General features: G+C 43.3%; 6 non-coding genes across 6 annotated transcripts; 3 read left to right on the plus strand and 3 right to left on the minus strand.

Moving 5' to 3' along the window:
• Positions 1-7,355: 7,355 nt before the first annotated feature.
• Positions 7,356-7,426, minus strand: TRNAG-GCC (transfer RNA glycine (anticodon GCC)). Its single transcript has one exon. It is a non-coding gene; the product is annotated as a tRNA-Gly (tRNA).
• A 2,517-nt stretch (positions 7,427-9,943) lies between these two features.
• Positions 9,944-10,015, plus strand: TRNAW-CCA (transfer RNA tryptophan (anticodon CCA)). Its single transcript has one exon. It is a non-coding gene; the product is annotated as a tRNA-Trp (tRNA).
• Positions 10,016-15,471: 5,456 nt separating this feature from the next.
• Positions 15,472-15,542, minus strand: TRNAG-GCC (transfer RNA glycine (anticodon GCC)). Its single transcript has one exon. It is a non-coding gene; the product is annotated as a tRNA-Gly (tRNA).
• Positions 15,543-23,349: 7,807 nt separating this feature from the next.
• Positions 23,350-23,423, plus strand: TRNAI-AAU (transfer RNA isoleucine (anticodon AAU)). The gene has a single exon. It is a non-coding gene; the product is annotated as a tRNA-Ile (tRNA).
• Positions 23,424-25,345: 1,922 nt separating this feature from the next.
• LOC142156253 (U8 small nucleolar RNA) lies at positions 25,346-25,479 on the minus strand. Its single transcript, XR_012692319.1, has one exon. It is a non-coding gene; the product is annotated as a U8 small nucleolar RNA (small nucleolar RNA).
• Positions 25,480-26,335: 856 nt separating this feature from the next.
• On the plus strand, positions 26,336-26,409 carry TRNAI-AAU (transfer RNA isoleucine (anticodon AAU)). The gene has a single exon. It is a non-coding gene; the product is annotated as a tRNA-Ile (tRNA).
• Positions 26,410-27,530: the final 1,121 nt, after the last annotated feature.

Below are 27,530 nucleotides of genomic sequence, written 5' to 3' on the forward strand. Positions count from 1 at the left end.
ACGTCTGGGAGATTGGTGGCCTCTAAGAGGCTGACTAATAGACATAAGGACATTGCATGGATTGCTATCCAGGTGGGTCTGCCTCTCAGGACATTCATGCACTCCTGGAACGTGTGCAGATATGTTCACTGCCCCTTTTGCACCACCAGAAGGGAAACAGCTCAGCATATTTTTTGGAACTGCCCCACTGCACAGGCACTGTTGGATGCCCTGGAACATGAACTTAAGGACAGTGTGCCCAGGACTTGCCTTTCATACCATTCAGTATTTTATGGATTATTTCCTGGGACTCACACCGTTGGGGCAATCCAGGAGACCTGGCGCCTTATGAACTGTTTTAAGGACGCTATGTGGCTTGCCAGGAATCGCCTCATCTTGAAGCGGGAGAAGATGACCATCCAGGACTGTCGCAGGCTGATCCACAGCCTGCTAAGAGACTATAACACCCTTGACAGTCCTGAGGAAGAAGAAGACGACGATTGATTGTTGTCTCCCTCTTCTCCTTCTCCCCACTGTGTGTTTTTTTCACTAAAATCTATGGGTTGTGCTTCCCCTCCCTTACCCCCTCCAACCCATTCCCCCATCACAGTTTAAAGTATTATTGAATGTCATGTCTATTTATGAACCCTTCCCTTTGGGTCCGTCCTCAATAAAACTTTTTGCTCATGACTCCCCCACCCTACCCCTCTCACCTACCTCCCCCTCACATCCACTGTTGTTTTATTGTAATGTGATATTGTTTAAAGTTTGAATGGTTAGTGCAGTACTTGATGTATAGTGTAGGATGTTATATCTTGTACTTTATACCTTGTATTGTGCTAAAATGTATGCATGATTATGTTTTACGGTGTACTGTGTACACTTGAATGTAATGTATCGCCTGTGTTTTTTGTACTTTATACAAATAAAGCTACTTTTTCAATCAAAAAAGTGGTTGGTCTATCATATTTAAGGCTTTCTATCACATGGACAGTTGAGTCCTTCCTTGGTATGTTTTCCGCTCGTTAATAATTCCTAATACAAGAACAGTGATTTTTGTAGTGCTAACTGTATATGTGTCACGGGCACTAGGAGTCTTTACCCAGGATATCACCAGATGATGGACTTACCAGAGTAGTATAGTTGGTAATATGGTACTCTGGTAGCAGGGTGACAACGGAACAGGAGAAACAGCAGATGGTGAGAGAATGCTCGAGGAAAGTCTATGACTAGCAGCACTGGTAATGAGTAGATGACTGTACACGAGGAACTAGCTGGACAAGGAAACGTGAGGAAAGTCAGTGGTCTGCGTATAGCAAGTTGTACCACTGCTATAGTGAGGAGGAATGTCCAGGAGTAGCGAGGAGGTAGTGAGAGTCAGAGGTCTGCGTATAGCAAGTTGTACCGCTGTCTGGGTGAAGGAATGGATGCCAGGTGAAGGTAGGTAACAGGGAAGTCAGTGGGCTGCGTATAGCAAGTTGTACCACTGCTTATGTGAGAGGATACTAGGAACTGGTGTCACAGGGAACAGGAGTCAGTGGTCTGCATCAGCAAGTTGTACCACTGCAATATATATGTGAGGAGGGGCACGAGGAGATGAATGTAATGCAGAGTATACACGGGGCACACAGAACTTGATCCCACGATGATATCCACAATACAATGATAACTGAACAGCACTGCTAAGTATACAAAGTCACAATAACTATCCAGGCAATAGGAAACAAAGTCAATGGTAGCAATAGCCTCAGTGGATAGGAGACTCCGGAGGAGAACACAACTCAGTCCAGATGGATATGCAATACACAAGCAAAGTCAATGAGAAGTATGCATACCGCGGTTCAGGAGAGCAGGCTGTCAGAGAGACGTGCAGAGATACCTGAACGGCTGAAGGCCGGCAGGAGGAGAGACCACTGGAAGGTGGAAGCGGTAATCAGGTTGGTGCAGCGCACGGCAGGTAAACCAGCATGAACAAGGCAATACTCTGGAAGCAGTAGTAAGTGGAACTGGAACATGAAGAACACGGGAGAGTTGAGGCGGTCTGATATCCAGTAGTAGAGATGGAAGCAGCGGAGCGCTGACCCGATGAACACAGGAGAGTTGAAGTGAGCAGGAACTCTGTAGAGGCAACGGAGGCAGCGGATAGGAATCAGCTGGCTGCAGACACAATGAACACGGGAGAGTTGAAGTGAGCAGGAACTCTGTAGAAGCAACGGAGGCAGTGGATAGGAATCAGCTGGCTGCAGACACGATGAACACGGGAGAGTTGAAGTGAGCAGGAACTCTGTAGAAGCAACGGAGGCAGCGGATAGGAATCAGCTGGTTGCAGACACGATGAACACGGGAGAGTTGAAGTGAGCAGGAACTCTGTAGAAGCAACGGAGGCAGCGGATAGGAATCAGCTGGTTGCAGACACGATGAACACAGGAGAGTTGAAGTGGTCTGGAAACCACAAATGAATTAACAGGAATCAGCAGGAGCTGAATACACGAGGAAACACAGGAACACCTTCAGAGGCTCATGGGGAATGAGACTCCAAGATCAGGCAACCAGGTAATGATCACAGGTGGTTTAAATAGGGAGGAGTGCCTGATCATCCAATCAATAAAAAGCAACAGGTACTGAAGGCTTGAAAGGGCTGCACATGCGCAGACCCTCAGGATGGCGGACGGCCACGGTTCCTGAATACACGGGAAGTAGCACTCACAGTCCGGTGAGTGACAATATGTATGTGTGTGTAAACTCGCTGGACAGTGATATCCCTTAAACTGTGACCTTTATGGCGGAGGAGACACAACATCATCATCATCATCAACAACATTTATTTATATAGCTCCAGGTAAGCCATTAGACTAGATAAAAAAAAGCATTTCATCATGTTAGGACTGACCAGAATGGGAAAACTTTTCCTTGAGTTGGTCAGCTTAACATATATTGCAATATGTGTAACTGACATTCCCTCTTTTTAATATACAACAGTAGTTCATACAGCATTATTTATGTGTTTGGAGAGTGCAGAGTATCCCTGTTTTTTGTCTATCATATGTGTGCAACCCCTCTTGCACCCCAGTCTGTACATGGAGAGTGCAGAAGATCTATGTCTGTTTTTGTTTATACAATGTAAGTCCCATGACTCTTGCACCCCATTCTTTACATTAATTAATTCCAACTTGTGTCATGTGACTGCTAGTGCTTGGGAAGGACTTGCCTTTAAAACCTGTGTGCAGGTAAGCCTTAAGCCTAGATATAAAGCATCAGCTGCGGGCTGGCCCGGGGGGCAAGGGTGGTTCAGACTGCTATTAGGGCCGGGGGGTAGGCCGGCCAGCCGCCCCCCGGATGCAACATACCACATTTTTACCCCCGCCCGCATCTGATGACACGTCAGCGCACAGGCAGCCGCATCACATGACAGGCAATGCGGCCGCGTCATCAATGACGCGGCCGCTTCCCGTGTCTTGTGATGTGTCCGTCTGTGTGCCCCCCGGGCTTCCCTCTCCCAGCCCGCGCCTGTAAAGCATAGAATTTGATCATGTTAGGACTGACCAGAATGGGAAGACTTTGGCGTGAGTTGGTCAGCTTAACATAAATTGCAATATGTGGAACTGACATTCCCTGTTTTTAATATAGAAAAGTAATTAGTACATCATTAATTGTGTGTTTGGAAAGTGCAGAGTATCCCTGTTTTATTTATATTTATATTTATATTTATATATAATCCTGCTGGATAGTGGTATCCCTTAAACTGTGACCTTTATGGTGTGGGAGACACGTCGTCATCATCATCAACAACTTTTATTTATATAGCATCAGCATATTCTGCAGTGCTAAACAACTGGGATCAATCACAGTAATGAAACAATACTAGCTATTACAGACAGACAGCGAGGTAAGAGGGCACTACTTGCATGCTTACAATTTATAGGACAATAGAAGTTTGATATATGAGGTTAAGTGCTACATATTGCATATTAGTCCAGCCAAGTTGCAAAGGTAGAAAGTCCTTAATGGGTTATATGATCCTGTCCCACAATAATGTTGGTCAGGGGCTCAGAGGGTTGTTGTTTTGGGTGAATTGTGTAAAGGATGGTAAAACGGTACCCTAGGGAGGTCAAGACAGTGGTTGAGGAATATTATAAGCTTGCCTGAGAGGTGGGATTTCAGAGAACGCTTAAAAGTTTGAAGACTAGAGGAGAGTCTTATTGTGCGAGGGATGGAATTCCACAAAGTGGGTGCAGGCTGAAAAAAGTCCTGTTACCAGGAATGGGAGCAGGTAATGAGTGTGGATGAGGGACATATAACTTGTGCAGAATGGAGGTATCGAGTTGGGAGATATTTTGAGACAAGTAAGGATATGTAGGTGCAGTTTTATTGATAGCCTTGTATGTTAGAAGAAGTATTATATATTGGATTCGGTAAAAATCAGACAACCAATTTAGAGACTGACAGAGAAGATCAGTTGTTAAACAAGGAATATCAATTTAGTTGCTGCGTGCAAAATAGATTGTAGGAGTGAGAGTCTGATTCTGGGAAGACCAGTAAGGAGGGAATTGCAATAGTCAATGCGGGAGATGATGAGTGCATGAATGAAAGTTTTTGCAGTGTCTTGTACGAGATATGTGCATATTCTGGAAATGTTTTTTAGATGTATGCAACAGGATTTCGATATAGTTTGGATGTGGGGAACAAAGGATAGTTCTGAGTCAACATCACAAATGATGGCAGCGAGCTTGTGCGGTAAGACTTGTTGTCATGTTGGCAATAGAAATGTCAAGTAGGTAACATATGTTGGCTGGTGGGAATGTGATTAGCTCTGTTTTTGAAAGACTGAGTTTGAGTTGGTGAGAGGACATGCTCTATCCATTTTAGCATTCTCAAAAGTCAGGGAGTGAGTACAGCAGGGCTAATAGGACAATTTGGAAAACCAATTCATCAAAGAAAGACTCGAGATTCTGAAAATGATACTAACAGACAAACACAGATTTTCTCCTAATATTCTCCACAAAACAGAAATCCAAGCTGACTAGTCATCAGCCCGTTTTTTGGGTGGCCCCCAAAAGGGACCAAATATCTTGAATGCCACTGACAATATGAATTATTCTGTTCTATGATGCAAAAAACACTTCATGTCTGCAGACCCTATGAGGCCATAATGTATCTGTGAAAGCCATAGCCCTCTGCATTTGTCTTAACACCGCTCTAATCACATACAACCTTTCTATACTAACCAAACTAGTCACTGGAAGAACCTCACCTTTCACCAGTCAATATGGGCCTGAAAAACAGAATTGACAAGACAGTCTCTCCCATCTGTTTCTGCAAGCAATGTACCACATTCTCATATGATACACAATCCTCCCTCAGGACAAAGCCACAATGCGTCCTCTCACTCAGGACTACAAGTGGCCAATATTCCTCCTCATTTCCCAGTAGACGAAGATGGCTCGTTAACATAACACAGATCTAGCTACGGCGTTGCGATCATTCCTACGAGAGCTAACGGTGGAGTTCTCTGAATTAGGGGACCAAACTGATCATGCCAAGGACAAAATGAAGGAGATGTTAGCCACTCATTAGGACCTAATCACAGCCCATTATGTTCTAAAGGGCATTGTCTCAGTCCTCATAGATTAGGTTGCAGACCTTGAAGACAGATTATGTTACAATAATATAAGTTTCATGGCTTCCCAGAAAAAGTAAGCAACTCAGAACTCAACATGTATACCATTCACTCATTAGGAAATTAAATGCTCATTTAGATTCTTAGATTCTAATAGAAAGAAAGAAATGATTATGATGAAGAGGTAGAGAATAAAATGGCAGATACTTGATAGTCGTAGGCAAGCTGAACAATCAGTTAGTTACAATTGTCTCTCTATGTACTCCTAACACCAGGCACATCTTTTATCAGAAAGCTATTCACAGAGCTACAGGAGGTCAGATCAAAGTCCAACTCACCTTTAGCTAAACATGTAATTAAAGATTTAGGGCCTTCCGTGGCATTCTAGTGCTCACTGAGTTTTAGCTATATGACACGTGGTGGGCCAAAAACCCCAAAAAAAGAACTACCCCCCAGTACACAATAACAAACGGATTCTCCAACAGACTGTGGAGATTTGCTTCATCCCTATCACATAGTCAGACCATGCTCCTCTCCCTTGGAATTGGGACATAATGTCACTCATTTAGCGTCTTTATTCTCAATGTAGCAGCCCTTCACTATCTGCCGCCCGCTGACATGGAGCAACTGACAGCTTCTTAACAGTGAAGCTGCCGTCTGCTGGACCTCTATGTTGGTAATGGGCTGGGGAGTGGGCACCGGGCTATGATATCACAGCCCAACTCCCAAAAGGGGAAGATGGCACGTAGTCCCTGCTCCACACAAGGTGAGATGAGGACATATATGGGGGCAGACAGCCAATGTGTTGGCTTTGGGTTTGGGTTCTGAGTCCTACCTCCTCAGCACAAGGCCTTGGGTGGACCCAGAGAAAGCATTTAATCTGAGTCTTCCTTTAATTAGTCTTCTGAGAGAATTCAGACCAATTGCTAAAAGTGCTACATGTTGAGAGTATGGGTTGAAATGGTTTCATGTATGAAGAAGTTGACACTTTCTACAATGCAGCTTTAATTTCTAGGCCTGGACAAATTAATACCGCAATTTAATCTAATGACGTGAAATACAAAAGGAAACATAACCTCCCACCCGCCCTATCAAATTTAGTGACACAGTAATGCAGTATTGTGGATTGTGTTTGTTCCCATCCTTCTTTGTTTTCTCTACCCCAAAAATCTTTAGAACACTCATTAAAAACTAACGGTTTGAAAAAAAATATGTTATCATCGCCGTCATGCTATTTTTGATTAAAAACTATTGAAAGTTCAATTGTATAGGGAGAAAACTGATCACACTTGGTGGTATATTTACTAAACTGCAGGTTTGAAAAAGTGGAGATGTTGCCTATAGCAACCAATCAGATTCTAGTTGTCATTTGCATTTTCTAGACTTACACAAGAGCACAAAAAGTATTCATTGTTTTTTCATATACATCAAATATTGCCAGTTTGAAGATATATGTGAACAGAAATTGATAGCAAAAAACTGGTTCATATTATCTACTCGCTTTGGTGATTTTAGCTAAGAAAGTTTTCCAAAACCTAATGCTCAGCTGTAAGGATAAAATTACACAGCTTGAGGAATGGATGATGTGGCAACATTCCATAGCCCATTGATGTGCACTGTGCACTTAACTACTCTACTATAAATTGTATTGCAAATTGTAAAAAAGTAAATGTAAGTAAAATATATACACATGAATTATTATCAGCAGGCTTATTTGCAAATATTAATATAAATAAAGACGTAAGAAAAGAACATTTGCTGCATTGGCCGGGAATCGAACCCGGGCCTCCCGCGTGGCAGGCGAGAATTCTACCACTGAACCACCAATGCTTGCATGTCCTCAGTGGAAAGAAATGAGTATCAGATATTTCTACCATAGTATTTAGAAAAAGAAATTGATTTATAAAATAATACTATTCATATAATTTTCTGTCTAGGCACTGCAAAGATACAAAGCAACTTGATTCCCCAGCGCAAACACATATTGTAAATTGGTTGTTTGTTCATCGATGAACCTGTTGTTGCGATCAAGACTTATGGGATTATGATCGGGCATGATGAGCCAACACAACACAACACAACGCATGGCACAATAGTCATCAAGTCAATAGAATTGACGCACCAAAATCCCGCCGTGGGGGGACAATTCAAACAAAATTGCAAGAGTCATTTTATAAGCAATAAACATCTATCTTGGGTCAAAAGCAGTTGTGGCTAAGTTTCAATATAAATATTTACTTCTGGCATTGGACCAAAGAGAGTAGAAATTCTGAAATGATCAATAAAAAAAACCTCTACTCTGGTGCTCAATTCATTAACCTAATTGGCTTATTCCTACCTTTTTATCATCTACAATTGATGACACAGATCTAAACAATATGTGCTAAGCTAGTCAGCTTCTGTTGCCGAATTAGTTTTGGGCCTGCACGCTTCTTTGCTTGCTAATTCCTCCCTCTTAGTGCTTTGTAATGAAATGTTATGACTTTGATTAGTGTGGTGAGGAGTGTGGCTGGTTATATGTGAATAGTGTTTCTCTTGCCTCTCCTCTCTTTCCACTCCTCCCCACACTTTCAGACCGTAGGATGTGAACCACAAATGAGTTTAAAACGTCAAAGAAACGGCAAAGGGCAGAGTCGTTCACACGTGCTCAGAAGTCACAACCAATAGGCCGTGAACTGTTTGTAGCCCCAAAATGAACACAATGCTCAATAATGACCCTACTGAAATAATTTGGATCATTATAGTATTTGGTAAGAAGATGATGAATGAATGTTAAAGCACTACGGTATCTTCTGGCGCTATATAAATAAATGTTGATGAAGGTTAATCAACAGACTGTATGTCTGGGAAAATAGGTCACAAATTGAATATAAATTAGTCTTAAAAATGTAGCATTTTTGCCCTCGTTATAGAGCCTCTTGCTGCCTCTATCTGAGCCTGTCCGTATATACAGGGTGTGCAAATGGGGGATCTGGAGAGTAAGCTCTCTCTCTTTGAGGATGATGTCCTTTTGACCCTCCAGCAGCCAGGGAAGTCGCTTTCCAGACTCTTCAACATTTTACACCAATATGGGCGCCTTTTTGGTTATAAGATTAATATTGCAAAATCGGAAGCCCTCCTCCTTAATATTTCCTCCCTGGAGGGACTGGCACTCACCTCCCGTTTTAACTTTCGGTGGCAAAAAAAGAAAATTAAATACTTAGGTATTTTTGTTACCGACTCCTATGATTCCTTGTACTGGGAGAACTACCCAGGCCTTCTTGCTAAAATCAAGTCAGAACTTTTCTCCTGGCGCTCATTGGTCATCTCGTGGCTGGGCAGGATAATTTCTGTCAAGATGAACCTCCTTCCTAAGTTTCTTTATTACTTTCAGACCCTTCCTGTTACAGTCCCCCTTTCGGATCTCTCATCTATCCAAAAATGTCTCTCTAGATTTGTCTGGAATGGCGGGTCTCCCAGGATTAATCTGGCTCTCTTAAAGAGACCCACCAGATGTGGTGGTAGGGGTTTCCCAGATTTGAACATTTACTATTGGGCGGCCCATTTGAGCCAGATTGTAGCCTCCTTTGCCCCCACCCCCCACGGCACTGTCGTGGGTTGACATCGAATCCGCCTATCTTAGATTTCCAATATATATTTGGTTTATTGGCCAGATGGAACAGATTACATACCACCTACACAATAAGGATGATAGATTCAACCAGATTTGGGCTCCTTGGCTTTACTTATAACCCCTTAGCTTCTGCACCAACTCCTTCCTGTTAAGTGAACTCCCTATGTTCATAGGTGGTCTGACCCTTGAGACTGTTCCCCTTTCCCGAGTGTCTGGGTAGTATTGTCTTCTGCACTTTTTTTTAAAAAAAAAAAAAAAAAAAGAGGAAAAAAGGAAGAACAATTTCTCTTTTTTCGGTGACGACCAGTGCCCCTCCCCTCCCGCCCCACACTATACTATTATAAAATGTTGTAGAATCCTGAGTAATCTGGGCAACAATTGTTTACTTACTTGTTTGTTCAATGGCAATCTGTTGTTGTCTTTGATATTTGCGATTCAAATATTTTCTGTTACATTGTGATTTACCCATGTTGTTTTTTTTTTATTTTTTTTATACTCCTGCAATTTACTAACTGCTGATTCTTATCTGTATATCATTGCTATTTTTCAAAATAAATCGTTTTAAAAAAAAAGTTAAAAAAAATCAGCATTGAAAAATATCTTATTTCCGCACATTTACAGAGTTGAAGAGATCTTGAAATGCGTCCGCCTCCGCTGATTTACAACAAGCCAGTTGAGTTGTGAAATACAGCAGTAAAGTGTCACAAGCTTTTAAAGCATGCAGTACTACAAGTGACCTCGTGGCGCAACGGTAGCGCGTCTGACTCCAGATCAGAAGGTTGCGTGTTCAAATCACGTCGGGGTCAATTTCCATTTTGATGATAAAACAGTCAATTGTGCCTAGTAAAACACCACAGACTCCGATAAATTCCATGAAATTCTATAAAATAAAATCTTATGACTAGTGTGGAGTGTGGCCAATTACATGTTAACTGTGTTCCTCTCGCCTCTCCACACTTGACACACTTCTCCATGGTTGAGTAATGTGTGACCTGAACACAAGGAGTTGACAGAATAATATAAACATCAAGTGACATAGACACATGTTCAGAAGTTCTAACCAATATATTGAGGAGATTCCTAGACCAAAACTTTCAGGTCCCCTTAGAACCATTTTTGTAAACAGAACATTTGCCTGTCTTTTAAAGCTGGCCACAAACACTGGTATATCTCCTCCAATATTGGATAATTTGTCTGGTATCGCAGAGTATGTTTCCCCCAGATGACCACAATGCCCAATAACGATCCATTTAAAATTAATTGGATCACAATCTCGATTATTGGTGAATGGTGAGAACATGAATGCAAAGACAGGTGGACAGTAGTCAGAAACCGACTGCAGGTTCTCGTCCAAATTCGCCACCAATGTGTGGTCAAAAAGGACTGTGATTCTGTCTCTCAGGCAGAATAACGTGAGCACTAACTGCATTTATACCACAACTCCAACTAACTTGCATTTTCCTATGCCTTAAAAGATCATAAAATATATTACACAAATTGTCTAATATAAAAGATCAACTTACAAAAAATATATGCGCAAAACTTATCATAATTGGACAGCTTCCACCATGACTCCATGCTTGGACAGCAACAGTGAGTACAACGCATTAAAGAGACTGTAAAGCGGGCAGTGACACATGGGGGCACATTTATCATTCATCGGCAGAAATGAGAAATAGTTATCAATCCTTATCGCATGGATAAGGATTGATCTATTTCTCAAATTTATTAAAAATGGAACACAGAAACAGCAGTTCCGAAAACTGCTGTTTCTGTGATAAAAAAAAATCATACTTACCCCACTCTTCGGGTCTCTAGGATCTTCTTCACGTCATCTTCGTTCCTCTTCTTCTTTCCATTGCGCATGTGCAGTTCCACAAAGATCCCGGTCTGTCTGCAATTCTGCGAGCGGTGAGTGACAGGGAGGGATCATGTGATCCCTCCACACATGCACTGTCCAGCTCTGCTCTTCGGAGCAGAGCTGACAGCATTGGGTTTTTTCATTTCTGATAATGTACGCCAGCTTTTTTCGGAACTTGTTAGATTGCAGCTGGGAGCAGTCACCATACTGTTGAATAGTGACTGCTCCCAAAAACGAAGAGGAATGCAAAGCAGCAGAAATCCATGATATCTGCTGCGATGCACCCTTAATAAATTTGCGGAGGACACGGAGGCACCTTAATTACTCGGTAAAAGCACTATCGTGCTTTCTTAAATATGCCCCATGCTCTGAATTTATAACGTACAGGTTGAGATGTTTCCTACAGCCAAACTTTTCTGGTCCCTTAGAAACCATTGTGTAAACAGAACATTCCTCCGTCTCTGACAGCTAGCCTTACAAGCTGATATATCTTCAACAATATTCGATAATGTGTCTGGTACTGCAAAGTGTGTGACCCCAAGATGACCCCAACGCCAAATAATGATCCATTTGAAATTATTTTGGATCATTATCAGGAATATTGGTAGAATGTATGAACATGTACATAGACAATGCCCATCACCTGACTGCTGGATCTCGTACAGTTTCGCCACAAACGTAAAAATAACTTTACAAATAAGAAAATTATTGGCCAATCATTTTTTTTAAAACTCGTAGGCTATTTAGTAAAACTGGGACGTATTAGGACCTTGGTTAATTCTCAGAGTATGTGAAAGTTATGGAAGACTATTTCCCAGGACACAGGGTGATAGTAACATGGACTTGTTAATTAGCTACCAACAGCTCATTGTCTACCCATTTAGGCCAACTTGTGTCTGGAAGTGTGTCTAAGAATTACTATTGTCACCAGCTTGACTCAGAATGCTTTGATCTCTTACAAATGTCCTCAAGTGGTGGTTTCATACAGTTTCCCATCCATTCCCAGAGTGATTTCCTACCTCTGTAATTAGCAGTAAAGATCAGCAAGATGTAAAGCCCACTGACATCCGATCGATAGAAGGTGATGAGTAATCTTTAGGGGATCCTACATGCTGTGATATTGCATCAAAGTAGGTCTAAAACTGCCTAGTTTTCCATCAAAATTGCATCTTATGGGGTGCACCTTAATGTAGAGATCATATTTTGAAGCTGCAAGTGGGTTTTATATTAACTAGAACACACTTCTCACTTCATGTCTATGAATAACAACCAGACAGACACATTTGTAAATATGATAATGAAGCATCCCCCCCCCAAAAAAAAAAATGCTAATTCAAATGAACCCCAAAAAGTTATGACTACAGAGGGAGTGATGGAGGGTTCTGCAGTATCACAGTTCATGTCAGCAGGGCCTGATTAAAGGTTCCAGCCGCCCTAGGCTAATACACCGGTTGCCGCCTGCCCCCCCCCCCCACCCCCCTGCCACCCACCACCAATTTATAAACAGTGGTCAAAGTTTTACAATGAAGACGGTAGAAGTGGCGGTATGGCATATAACAGTCTATACCAGCCCACTTCCACCACTGTGCATATGTGTGTGTATATATATGTATATACACACTCACGCACAATTGTACAATATTAATACATAATACACAATTAATTCTGCAAACATATTAAAATGTCATTACAGCAAGATTCTGCAGTGAAAGTTAGACAAATTGCATCGTTCTCTTACCTGATCTTGCAGCGTAGACTAAATGATACTCTTGCTTGTACTTGGAGCGTTGTTGCTAGCTGGCTGGATTCTGGAAACTTGGAGTCCTGCATTGAAAATATGCAAAAATTTTATTATAGTGCAAAATGTTAACAAATCCTGAATGATACAAACACAACACTTCATTATGACCAAATAAAACAACCCCCTAGTACAGGCACATATAGACAATAAAATATTTAAAAATTATTTATAATCATACACTAACATCTACCAGCCCCATCTGTCTAGTATTTAACATTCTAATGAGTGATCGCTGAGACTACAGAGAGCATCCACGTCTAAGCCACACAATACAGAGATCATGTCCCCCACAAGCTATTTCATCACCTACCTCAGTCATTTTTGTAAACCCTCACCAGAAAGTTTGACACCCCATTCATATCATCACCCACCCAACCACTTATTTGCTCACCCATCCCCCAGCCAATTAATCACCTCACTTTAACAAATCCATTAACCCTCCATAGCCAATCCATTAACGCCCCCCCCCCCCCCCCCCACTAGCTAGTTCATCAACAGTTGCAGGTAATTCAGTAACCCCCCCAGGTAAATTCATCAACCTGTTGCAGCCAATACATTGCCCCCCCCCCCATAATTCTTCAACCCACTGCAGGCAATTCATTAACCCCCTCCCCAGTCAAATTGATCACCCCATTGCAGGCAGTGCATTACACCCCCCCACCTCAATAATCAACCTACTGCAGGTAGTTAATTAACTTCCCCCCACACACAAAATCATCAATCCATTGCAGGCAACTCATTCCCCCCCCCCCCCCAGGCAGTTCTTCAAACCCATTGCTGCCGAGTCATTAATCCCCTCCCCACACCAGTAATCTCCCCCCTCCCCCAACACAGTTGCCACCTGTATCACATCCTCTTCCTTTATATTCTGGACAGAACTTACCTGGCTGTCTTCTGCTCCTCCTCTCTTCAGACGCTGGAACTTCTGTCTTCTGACAGACAGCTAACAGTAATCCGAGGATGTTAGTTGTCCTGTCAGTGCGGGCGCGCTGTCACTGCTTAATGTGGTCATGTGAGATGTGATAATCTCACGTGACCACACTAAGCAGTGACAGCGCGCCCGCTCTGGCAGGACAGCTAACATCCTCGGATTACTGTTAGCTGCCTGCCTGCTTCCTAATTGGATCCGCTGACAGTCGGGACCGCCCCCTAGAGACTAAGGGGCGGCCTCGAGATTGAAAGAAGAAGGCGCCGATCACGGGTAATTAAAAAGTTTTTAAAATATAATAACAAATGTTACTGTGCCCGGCACTGCGCCCCCCAGACCCAGCTCCCCAGGCTGCAGCCTGGTCAGCCCCCATCCAACCCCGGGCGGGTCATATTGTGGGCTACTTTGGGCTGAGTCACTGGGCCACCTGCGTTTTTTCTTATTTCAAATGTTCCTAATAGGCTGCTAAATTGAGTCTTGCCCCCAGGCTAAAATTTACCAGCCAACCCCTGCATGTCAGACAATTAACCACAATGTCAGATCAATATCTATACGGATAAGATTGATAGGGGAAATAGAACATAGTACAAAAAACATAGCAAAGCAAAATACAGGACATTCAAGAAGCATAAATCCAAGAATAGCGAGATTAAGATTAAGCCTAATACCGTATAAGACATATTAGGTAACAAATATAACAAACCTTCTCATTTATGTAGAGAGCATGCAAGAGGCCTGATACATGAATGAATAAACTTGGAGCAGATATGAAGACAGGAAGAGAGAAATTATAATTTAATTTGATTGATCTTTCAGATCAAATATAAGCAGTTCTATAATATAAAGAGACAATGTATTTGATGGCAAAAAGAATCTGATTGGTTCATTTCGTCTGCTCATTTCAAGGCTTAGATTATTTTATTCATTATGTGTGTGGTTTTGTTTTGTGTTTGTTTTTTAATACTTTTTATTTGTTTTATGTGGTGGGGAGGGGGGGGATTTTGATTTTGCCTATCAATAGTATTAAGTTCTTCCCAGGCAGTTTTAAATTGTTTAACTGTACTAGTCCCGCCACCTCTGCTCAGGGCCGGATTAACCCTAGGGCTAACTGGGCTACAGCCCAGGGGCCTGGGGCATCCAGGGGGCCCTTGAAAGTGCTCAGCAGCATTATTGATTGGTAGCGGGCGGGGGCGCCCCCGGCGCGATCAATTCTGCTGAGCACTTTCACTACGGTCCTTCCCGGACGCGCTGTATTCTCCTTATTGAGGAGATCCCATGAGTCTCACTCTCACGAGATCTCCTCAGTAAAGAGCATACAGCGCGCCGGGGAAGGAGGTAAGTCGCTTGGGGTCGGCTCGGATCCCCAGGAGAGCGGCTCGGATCACGGGGGGGGAGGGGGGGGCGGCTCGGATCACGGGGGGGGGGGGGCTCATGGGGGAATGGAGGCCCCCTTAGCCCAGGAACCTTCATCCCCTTAATCCGGCCCTGCCTCTGCTAAGAGACTGCTCCATGAATCTATCACCTATTCTGGAAAAGAAGTGCTTCCTTATTTTACTTTTCTAGCCTTTAAATTTTTTGGGGGAAAGAACATAATTATTATCAGTAGGCATATTTACAAATATGAATGTAAACAAAGACATCGGAAACAACAAAAAAACCAAAAAAACCTTGATGCATTGGCCGGGAATCGAACCCGGGCCTCCCGCGTGGCAGGCGAGAATTCTACCACTGAACCACCAATGCTTACAATTTTCCTAAAATTCAAAAATGATGAAGGGATGAGTCTCATATTTTTAACCCATTGTTTCGAAAAGTTGGTTGATCTATTCACAAAATGTTCTTACCAGAAACTCAAAGACACTGCAAAGATTCAGAGACATATGATCACAATAGTCGGTCAGGTTGACTGAACTGACCAACTGAAATCGCACCGTGGTTTGTTCAAATTCAGACTTGTACACTGGAGAGTAACATGTAGTGCGAGAAAGCTACCAAAACACATTTTGTTAGAGCCACTGTGCAAGAGTAGAAATTGTGAAATGAGCAAAAACGAAAAAAAAAAACCTCTACTATTGGCCTCAATTTATTAACCTTAAATTGTTGTTTTTTTTCTACCTCTTTACCATATGTGCATCTACAATTGTACAAATGATGAAACAGGTCTAAACAATATGTGCCAATCTAGTCAGCTCCTGTTACTGAAGTAGCTTTGGACCTGCACACTCCTTTACTTGCTAATTCCACCCTCTAAGTGCTGTAATCAAATTTTATGACTATGACTAAAGAGGTGAGGAGTGTGGCCGATTGTATGTGAATTGTGTTCCTCTCGCCTCTCCACTCTTCTCACACCTCTCCATACTGCTGTAAAGTGCGGAAGTGATTCCTTCCCACCCGCTCACACCTTGAGACCTGAACAGAAGGAGAAGACTGGATCATGTGAACTACAAATGAGTTTAAAACACCAAAGATACTGCAAAGGGCGGACCCCGTAGACACGTGCTCAGCTGTAGACTGTCAGCTCTCAGGAGCAGATAGTGGTCATCAAACGACCCCAATACCAGGCCAGTTGTCTCAAAATTCCTTGTAAATAATTTTTCAAAAGTGAATACCCGCGAAAAGGAATTAGAGAAATAAGAACAATAGGTGATCCAATGGTGTTATGTGAGAATATTGTATCAATGGTGTAAGAATGAAGATAAGAAAACAGAAGCATCAACCACACTTATACTACACCTACTAAGCGACATGGACCGGTATTTTCCCACTGCCTTAAAGGACCGATACATCTAAAATATCAATAGTCTAAAATAATAACCTACTAATAGCATTCACAAAAATCTAATGTAAAAGTTCTCACACTTTGACAGAACTTGAGATGTTTCACATTCTGTTTAAATGTACTAACCAGCTAAGCATAAACAATGGTTCACCAATATTGTCCTTTTTCTTGACAAGAGGTCTACTGTGCTAAGGGAACAAGTATTCCTCCATGATCACAACTTCATCTACACTATGGCTGTGTGTGTTATCTCCTTCATATCAATCATGTTTTTATTTGTAAGATCTCTTTGGAAAAGGAGCAGCCCATGACTTTACACTTTATTGTCTCAAAGCTGGATAGCGACTCGTGGAAAACTGTTAGATCCAGAACTGACCATGGTCTATTTGACTCTTCACAATCAGGTTTCCACCTATAACGATACAGAGAACATCTCTTCAGTTGTATCCCCTCGCACAGGATTGGCCTACAACTTACTAGTGTAACTTGACTTTTCTTTGCACAGTTTGACCCCAAACGATGCACTAACTGCACTTACATGGAGATTACTGACCATCTATGAGCATATAGAGTGTAACATAGTGACTTGTCTATCATATTCAAGGGTTTCTATACATGGACAGTTGAGTCCTTGTTATTTATAATTCCCCTCCTAAGTGGGGAGGATAGCACTATAACTGTATTAGGGACTAATACATGAACAATTATATAGAATTAGAAACGCAGTTGTGAGTTGGCCAAATCTGCTTGTAGTCTTATGATACATAATCTGGCCCATGTCCAATGACTTTGGGATTTTGATTTCCCTGTGTCTGAGAGCTTTGGAGTGGCTTAATATGTGAAATTAGTATGTAATTGCCAATTACTGAGTTTGCTTGAGTTTGCCAATGGCTTCCTAACAGGAATAAAAATGTGGTTCTTCAGGTCTGCACGAAGCTTCTACTGTACTCAGCACACATTTAATCGCCTCTTCCCTCCCCGGTCCTGCTTATCCAAGCGCAGGTGGGTGTAAGTGTCAGATACTTGCTGCTCTGCATAGACGCACTTGCGTTCACCTGTTAAGCATGTTCAGAGCAGTTTCACACAAGATAGACTACCCAAAGGTGTATGTCACTCACCGGACTGTGAGTGCTTTTTCCCGTGTGTTTAGGAACCGTGGCCGTCCACCATCCTGAGGGTCTGCGCATGTGCAGCCCTTTCAAACCTTCAGTACATGTTCCTTTTAGTTAATTGGCTGATCAGGCAACACTCCCTATTTAAAGCACCTGCTGTCTATACCTCGTGGCCTGATCTTGGAGTCTCATTCCCCATGAGCCTCTGAAGGTGTTCCTGTGTTTCCTCGTGTATTCAGCCCAGCTGATTCCTGTGGTTTCCAGACCACTTCAACTCTCCTGTGGTTTCCAGACCACTTCAACTCTCCTGTGGTTTCCAGACCACTTCAACTCTCCTGTGGTTTCCAGACCACTTCAACTCTCCTGTGGTTTCCAGACCACTTCAACTCTCCTGTGTCTCATCGTGACTGCACCAGCTGATTCCTATCCGCTGCCTCCGTGCACTACAGTTACCAGCTCACTTCAACTCTCTCGTGTTTCATCGTGACTGCACTAGCTGATTAATATCCGCTGCCTCCGTGCACTACAGTTACCAGCTCACTTCAACTCTCCCGTGTTTCATTGTGACTGCACCAGCTGATTCCTATCCGCTGCCTCCGTGCTCAACAGTTCCAGCTCACCTCAACTCTCCCGTGTTTCATCGTGACTGCACCTGCTGATTCCTATCCGCTACCTCCGTGTATCTGCAGTGTCCTGCTTATCGCTACCCTCCAGTACTCCTTGTGTCTGCAGCCAGCTGATCCGCTCTCCGTGCTTCTACAGTGTTCCTGCCTGTGTCAACTCGCCTGTCTGTATTGGATCTACGCTCCGCTGCTGTCTTCTCTGCCATACCACTTCTACTCTCCAGTGATCTCCAGGTGTCCAGTTCTATATACTACTGCTTCCTGAGTATTGTTTGCATCGTTGCTGGTCTACCTACCTGTGCGCTGCACCTACTTGGTTACCGCTTCCATTTTCCTGGGACTTCGTATCCTGCCGCTCAGGTATCCCTGCACTCCTTTCTGACAGCCTGCTCTTCTGAACCATGGTATGCATACTTATCATTGACTGTGCTCGTGTATTGCATACCTTGCTGGACTGAGTTGTTCTTCTCTGGAGTTGCCTATCCTCTGAGACTATTGCCATCATTTGACTGTGTTACCTTGTAGTCTGGATAGTTCCTGTGACTTTGTATATTTGTGCAGTGCTGCTCAGTTATTACTACTTTGTGCATATCATCGTGGGATCAAGTTCAGTGGGCCCGTGTATACTCTGCATTACATTTATCTCCCCGTGCTCCTCCTCACATATATATTTCAGTGGTACAACTTGCTAGAGGCAGACCACTGATTCCTGTTTCCTGTGTCACCTGTTTCCAGTATCCTTCCATATAGCAGTGGTACAACTTGCTAACGCAGACCACTGACCTCCCGGATACCTCCACCTGGATTCCGTTCCCTCACCTAGACAGCGGTACAACTTGCTAAACGCAGACCGCTGACTCTCATCACCTCCTCGTTACTTCTGGACATTCCTCCTCACTATAGCAGTGGTACAACTTGCTATCCGCAGACCACTGACTACCCTCACGTTTCCTTTGTCCATTCAGTTCCTCGTGTACTATTACCTGTATATTACCAGTGCTGCTAGTCATAGACTTTCCACGAGCATTCTCTACCATCTGCTGTCTCCTGTTCCGTGATCACCCCGCTACCAGAGTACCATATTACCACCTATACTGCTCTGGTAAGTCCATCACCTGGTGATCCCTGGGTAAAGACTCCTAGTGCCCGTGACAGTGTATGTCCCTCTCGGCATAAGGCCAATGTTCTCTCATTTTGGTGTTCTGAGTGAATGCTAAATAACTTTAATACAATGCATGCATGACTCCAGCTGAAATGAAAATGGCAATTATGACAACTTTATTGAACCTGTTTTTTTATCAGGCCTAAGTGGATTTTCATCATGTATGAGGAGCCAACACAATGCACAATGGTCGATCAGGTCTATTTATTTGACCAACCAAAATCACACTGTGAGCCTTCACACTTCTTTGCTGGCTAACACAATCCCCAATGTGCTATGTAATACAATCTTATGACTATAAACTAGTGTGGAGTGTGGCTGATTACATGTGAATTGTGTTCCTCTCGCATCTCCACACTTCACACACTTCTCCATTGATCAGTAAAGTGACCTGAACACAAGGAGTTGACAGAACCATGTGAACATCAAGAGACTGTAAAACATCAAAGAGACTGCAAAGTGACCTAGACTCAGAAGTACTGACCTAAATATTGAGAAGTTTCCTAGACCAAAACTTTCAGGACCTCTTAGAACCAATGTTGGAAACAGAACATTTCTCTGTCTTTTTAAAGTTGGCCACACACTCTGATATATCTCCTCCAATACTGGATAACTTGTCTTGTATCGCAGAGTATATTTCCACAAGATGACCACAATGCCCAATAATGATCCATTTAAAATGAATTAGATCATGATCGGGAATATTGGTGAATGGTATGAACATGAATGTTGTTACTATTAGCTTTTATATATATGGCACCACAAGGTGTTCACAGCGCTGCACAGATTACAAAACAATGAGACCAGACAAGGTTAAACAGCACAGGACAATAAATGAGTAGCACTATAACTTCTGAAGCTCCAATGATGGCTGACAGTGTCCAGTTACAGGAAGGCTGGAGGAGGAGAGGGGAGCAGGGTATACTCGGCACAGGCTGAAAACCTGTGACCAAGAGTGTGGAAGCAGCTAACAGGTTAGGAGCTACTGAAAGAGGAGCAGAAATATTCAGGAATGGGGACAAGGGAAGAAAGCCCAAGGAGGAGATGGACAGAGTATTTGGAGCAGAAGTAATAGTAGTGAGACAGGAGGAAGGAGGGCCCTGCTTGTGAAGGTTTACAACCTAAAGGGAGGGTAAACAGACAGCAGACACTAGGGGGGAGTCAGTGAGAGGGAGTAGGGCAGGGAAAAGGGATCAGTATAGAGGAGCAAGTAGGAGTTACGGTGGTAGAGAGAGGGTGAGGCAACCAAGAAGAGGGATATTGTTAAACAGATGGCTGGTAGGCGTTTAAGAATAGGTGTGTTTTCAATGGCCATTTAAAATTGCTCAGGCTAGGGGAGAGTCTGATAGAATGAGGGAGATTGTTACAGTGGAGTGGAGCGGTACAGGAAAAATCTTGGATTTGGGAGTGGGATGTGGTCATCAGATGGGAGGAGAGGCGACAGTCAGTGACTGATCGCAAGGGAAGGAGTAAATGTATATGGAGAGAAGGTTGGAGATGTAAGGAGCAGTGGAGTACATGAGGACCTTGTAGGTGAGGATGAGGACTTTGAAAAGGATTCTGTAGGGGAAAGATGAGCCAGAGTTAGGCAAGGCAGAGCGGGGAGGCAGATGAGGAGCGTCGTGAGAGGAAGTTAAGCCGTATTAACAACAGAACGGAGGTGAGCGAGATGGGAGCGGGGGAGGCCAGTGAGGAGAAGTTTACAGTAGTCAAGGCGGGAGATGATCAGTGAGTGAATAATTATTTTGGTGGCAACTTGGGAGAGACTGGGCTGGATGCAAGCAGTGGTGGATCCGGGGGGGGGGGGGGGGGGCGATAGGGGCATTCGCCCCCCCTAGCAGGAGAAAGCCTACCTTTAAAATAGGTCCCAGCCGCTGATCAAAACGGGAGGGAGCGGGGCCAATCGCACGCGGAAGGCGGGGCTAAACGAGAGCCAGCCAATCAGTGGTCCCAGCCGCTGATCAAAACGGGAGGGGACAGGGCCAATCGCGAGCGGAAGGCGGGGCTAAACGCAGGCCAGACAATCAGAGTAAAGGAGGGGCGTGATTATGCAAATACGCCCCCCCTAAAGATAAAGTCTAGGTCCGCCCCTGGATGCGAGCAATAACTGGAAGTGATAGGATTGGGCAAAAGATTGAATGTGGGGGGCAAAGGAGAGAAAGGAGTCGAGGGTGACACCCAGGCAGCGGAGCTGAGGAACAGATGTGATAGTGGTGTTGTTAACAATGATAGAGAGGACAGGAAGGGGGTAAGAATCTAGAAGGAGGAAAGAGACTGAGTTCGGATATAGCTATATAAATTTTGAGGAATCGTGAGGACATCCAGGAGGAAATGTAGGAGAGGCAACGGAATACCCGAGAGACGAGGGAAGGGGAAGATCAGTGCAAGAGATATAGAGTTGCAGGGGCGCACGGAGTATTGTCGGGGGGGGGGTTTCTCCCCGCCGACCCAAAAAACCCCCCCAAAAAAAAAACAGAAAGAGAGCTGCTGCACATGCGCAGCAGCTCCGTTTCGCCAGCGCTGTCCTAAACAGCAGCCACGGCGCTGTCTAAGAAGCATCTGCGGCGGTACAATACAGCACCGCCGCGGACGCTTCTTTGACAGCGCCGCGGCTGCTGTATAGGACAGTGGCAACTTAGTTAGCGCAGGGGGGGTTTCTAGAGACTCAGAAACCCCCCCTGTGTGCGCCACTGAGTTGCGTATCATCAGCGTATAGGTGGTACTGCAGGCGGAAGGAAGTAATGAGGTCTCTTAGATAAGCTCCTTATATATCACAGAATATATGCTGACACTATATAAATAAATGTTGATGATGATGATGTCATTATTCTATATCACAATGTTGCATATTGTTCTTATTGGTCATATCACATTGTTAATTATATTTCATTCTGTGCTGTACAAATAAAAAAAGATAAAAAACAAACAAACAAAAACACAACTCCTGAGCATTCTAGGAATAAAGAAGACGACTGCACTCTAAGTCTTAGATGCAAATAACATATTGTGCTTGCATCCAAGACTTAGATTACAGGCATCTAAAACCTCACAATGTGCAGGAGCTGCTTTTTAGGCCATGTGCTCTGAGGAAAATAATCAAATAAGTCTCTCAAAACACTATGAGACTTCTGGAATTACCTGGGTACGTCTCTCAATAAACAGCAGATTGCTTGACTCACAGCCTAACCAGTCCTGTATGATAATTACCCACAATTCTCCTACAGACTCTTCTAGCTTTTTGATCATTATCAGCTTTTACAGTTCAATGTGAAAGCTTCATATTCTTTTTTTATTGTTGATCACATGATAACAGTCATACAATTGTAAAGCGCTACGGAATTTGCTGGCGCTATATAAATAAATGTTGATGATGATACAGTGTTTTTATTAGGTGTCAGAATGACAATGAAAGTCTAAATAGTTTTACTATGCAAGTTTCAATTCTCCCATAATAAGTATGGCGACCCCTGCAGACTTACGCTCACCCCCACCAGGCCAATGAGACCACTGCCTGCCTAGATGTCTATAGAACTGCGAGAAAGGCAGATAACATTCCTGCAGCATATAAACATCAAATTGCTGCTGTTGAAGTTTCTGCTCCCTCTGGGCTGGCTTGGGCCGCAGAGTAGGAGCCAGTCTACCTTTTGGCAGTCCACTTGTTATTGCTGTAGCCTAGGTTCTTGCCCACTGGAGCCAATCCTGTAGATCTGGTCGGTCAGACCACAGAGGTCGCACGTCATCTTGTGGGGGCAGTCCCTGGTCTCGTGACCTGACACTCAGCAATTTCGGAAGGCTGAAACCTTGCGATTCTTTAACATATGATCAGTCCTGTCGTGGTTTCTGCATTTGTATTTTAAAGACAGCAGCAGAATCTGGCCGGTTAGCTCAGTTGGTTAGAGCGTGGTGCTAATAACGCCAAGGTCGCGGGTTCGATCCCCGTACGGGCCAGCTTAGTTTTTGAACCAAACTTGTTGGCTTTGCACTTTCTCTACTTTTCAATATGTTGTCTTCATGGCTAATGATTTTCTTGAAACCTCAAAAAAAATGCTTCCATAATTTTGAAGCAAAAAAAAATTACAACATTTGTTGAATTTATAAAGTCCATCCAAGTCTTAGCTTTGTTTATAAAATTTAAATTGTTGTAAGGTACATATTTTTTTGAAAGCCTTAAAGCGTGCTTTCTTCCCGAGTGCGCGAAAAAATAAGTGAGAAAAAACCCAAATAAAAAACGTGCACTGGGTTGCAGTTTCAGACCCTCCTCAAAAGAGCAAGGGTCCCTTGATCCCTGACCCCAGGATCCATAAGAGCCCTTAAGGAGCAAGGGTCTTCAGACCCCCTTCACCGCAAGGCTAGGGGGGTCCCTTTTGCCAACGGTTCTGCCTGAGCTTCCTCCTTGGCACCAAATCTTCTGCCTCCCCCAAAAGGGGAGACCTCAGAGGAGGTCAGGGAAGTGGATGCTGCTGGGACCACACCACCTCCCCTAGATCTTCTGCACAAAGCTGCACATCCACCCAATCCAAGTGAAAAAAAACCCATAAAAATAAGTCAAAGTGATAAAATAGTGATGAAAATAAATAGTGCCATGCAAAACAGCTCCAGCCTTTTGGCTGAGATGTTAAAAATTATTCCTGCCTAGCCAAAAGGCTGGTGCAAGGAAATGTGGTAGCTGAAAGTGAGATTCATGCTCAGTGCCATCGTGTCAAGTGAGGGTGACCAGTCCCCAAGTGAATTCCAGCACCCCTGGGTCACCATTCTAGGGGCACTGTCCCAAGGCTTTCAAGCTACCGACCTTCTGGCCAGACCAAGCTTTCCCATGGCCCTGTAAGGTGCAGGAATTCCTTACTCAGACAGGTACTCACTTGATCTTAGCCAAAAGTCCGAGAAGCAGGACAGGAGGGGGGTGAGGATCTAGAAGGAGGAAAGAGAATGAGTTTGGGATTGGCTATATAAATTTTGAGGAATCGTGAGGACATCCAGGAGGAAATGAAGGAGAGGCAACTGCATACCCTAGAGAGGAGGGAAGGGGAAGATCAGGAGAAAAGATGTAGAGTTGAGAATCATCAGCGTATAGGTCAGTGTTGGCTAACCTGTGACACTCCAGGTGTTGTTAAACTACAAGTCCCAGCATAGACTTCCAGCAATAAGCTGCTATATATTGGCAAAGCATGCTGGGACTTGTAGTTTCACAACACCTGGAGTGCCACAGGTTAGCCAACACTGGTATAGGTGGTACTGCAGGCGGAAGGAAGTAATGAGTTCTCTTAGATAAGGTCCTTGTTATTCCCTCTCCCTTATTTCCTGCACTGGAAATATGCCTGTAAACATAAAATGGAAAAAATACATATATATATCCCAGAATGTATGTTATGATGTCATTATTCTATATCACAATGTTGCATATTGTTCTTATTGATCATATCACATTGTTAATTATATTTCATTCTGTGATGTACAAATAAAAAAAGATAAGAAACAAACAAACAAAAAAAAACAACTCCTAGGAATGGAGAAGACAACTACACCCTCAGTCTTAGATGCACATAACGTATTGTGTTTGCATCCAAGACTTAGATTGCAGGCATCCCCATCCCCACAATGTGCCGGAGCTGTTCTTTTAGGCCATACACCCTGAGGAAAATAATCCAATAAGTCTCTCAACTAACTATGAGACTTCTGAAATTACCTGAGTACTTCTCTCAATAAACAGTAGATTGCTTGAATCACAGCCTAACCAGTCATGTATATTAATTACCCAAAACTCTCCTATAGACTTTTGTAGTTATTACCAGCTTTTACAGTTCAATGTGAAAACTACATATTCTTTTTGATTGTTTATCACATGATATCAATCATACAGTGTATTGTCAGGTATCAGAATAACACACACCCAGAGTTGTCGGTCAGAGCAGTGCGGGAGTATTGCGTAATCACACATCAGCCTCCTCCATTCATCATGTCTGTTTCTCCATAAGGAGGAACAGATAAGGATTAACTTTACTGATAATACCAAGCTAGTACATCACGCTGGGGTCACACATTTGGAAATGTTTATTCACATTAAGGAGACCTTTAAGCAGCTGTTACAAAATTGAATTTTACAGACAAGCTATTTTTTTCCATTGTACACAGTTTAAAACTGCTTTGCACGTTGTCTAGTTTTTAATATGTCCTCTCCTTCATAGATAAGAATTTTCCATGAAACCTCAAAAAAGTTATTTCCATAATTTTGGAATAAAAAACCAGGACAACCCATGTGATGTAACATTTGTTGAATCTGTAAAGTCCAACCAATTCTTCGTTTTGTGTATAACAGTAAAATTGTTGTAAGGTACCTATCTCCACTTAGCCTGATCATTTGGGTGATACATGGGCATTTGGCCCAGACTGTGTTTTCAGTTCCACTGTGATAATTATTCTACTTTGTAAGAATTATCACAGTGATACTGAAAGTCTAAATGGGACTCCACAGTGAATGTGTCTTCCCTTGTGCATCCTCAGAGGAGCAGAACAGGGGCTCACAATGCTGACAGATACAGATCTCAAGGCTCCTCTCACTGCCGGGCCTGATAGAAGTCACATGGGCTATTATGGCGGTAGTTACGCTAAAGAAGGATATGACTTTACTCCCGAGGCTTGGATGCAAATAAAATTACTTTATACCACAACAGATCCAGCATAGTTACAGTATCAAGGCATGCCAGCATACACCCAATATTTTATTTGCATGCAATAATGGTGCAGCCATTTCCATTCCTAAAATGTGTAGGAGATGTTTCTTGTGAGCAGTGCACCCTGGTGGTAGCTAATAGTTTTTGAATATTATCATTTACATTTGTGTTTTAAAGACAGTGGCAGAATCTGGCCGGTTAGCTCAGTTGGTTAGAGCGTGGTGCTAATAACGCCAAGGTCGCGGGTTCGATCCCGGTACGGGCCAGCTTAGTTTTTGAACAAAACTAGTTGGCTTTGCACTTTGTCTACTTTTAAATATGTCGTCGTCTTCATAGCTAATGATTTTCTTGAAACCTCAAAAAAAATGCTTCCATAATTTTGAAGCAAAAAAAAAATTACAACATTTGTTGAATTTATAAAGTCCATCCAAGTCTTAGCTTTGTGTATAAAATTAAAATTGTTGCAAGATACATATTTTTTTTTTTAAAGCCTTAAAGCGTGCTTTCTTCCCGAGTGCGCGAAAAAATAAGTGAGAAAAACCCAAATAAAAAACGTGCACAGGGTTGCGGTTTCAGACCCTCCTCAAAAGAGGAAGGGTCCCTTGATCCCCGAATCCATAAGGACCCTTAAGGAGCAAGGGTCTTCAGACCCCCTTTGCCACAGGGCTAAGGGGGTCCCTTTTGCCAAGGGTTCTGCCAGAGCTTTCTCCTTGGCACCAAATCTTCTGGGTCCTCCCAAAAGGGGAGACCTCAGAGGGGTTTAGGGAAGCGGGAGCCGCTGGGACCACAGCACCTCCCCTAGATCTTCAGGGGATCGGACCCATAAGGGAAGCCACACACCCATCCAATTCAAGTGAAAAAAAACAGAAAAATAAGTCAAAGTGACAAAACAGCAAATAAAATAAATAGTGTCATGTAAAACAGCAACAGCCTTTCAGCCGAGATGTTAAAAATTATTCCTGCCTAACCAAAAGGCCGGAGCAAGAAAACATGGCAGCTGAAAGCGAGATTCATGCTCAGTGCCATCGTGTCAAGTGAAGGTGACCAGTCAAGTGAATTCCAGCACCCCTGTGTCACCACTCCAGGGGCACTGTCCCAAGGCTTTCAAGCTACCGGCCTTCAGGCCAGACCAAGTTTAAAGCAGCTGTTACACAATGTCATTTTCTTATTACATAATGAGAACATGTCCCTTATCTACAGTGTAATTCCTCTTCCACTCCCACTCATTTTGAAATTGGGTAACAAATCCCATTTTACTATGCAAGTTTCAATTCTCCCATAATAAGTATGGCGACCCCTGCAGACTTATGCTCACCCCCACCAGACCAATAGGAGGGCCCATGAGACCACTGCCTGCCTAGATGTCTATAGAACTGCGAAAAAGGCA

This window comes from Mixophyes fleayi, chromosome 4 (assembly GCF_038048845.1).
Source record: "Mixophyes fleayi isolate aMixFle1 chromosome 4, aMixFle1.hap1, whole genome shotgun sequence".
In the NCBI taxonomy this organism is placed as follows: Eukaryota; Metazoa; Chordata; class Amphibia; order Anura; family Limnodynastidae; genus Mixophyes; species Mixophyes fleayi.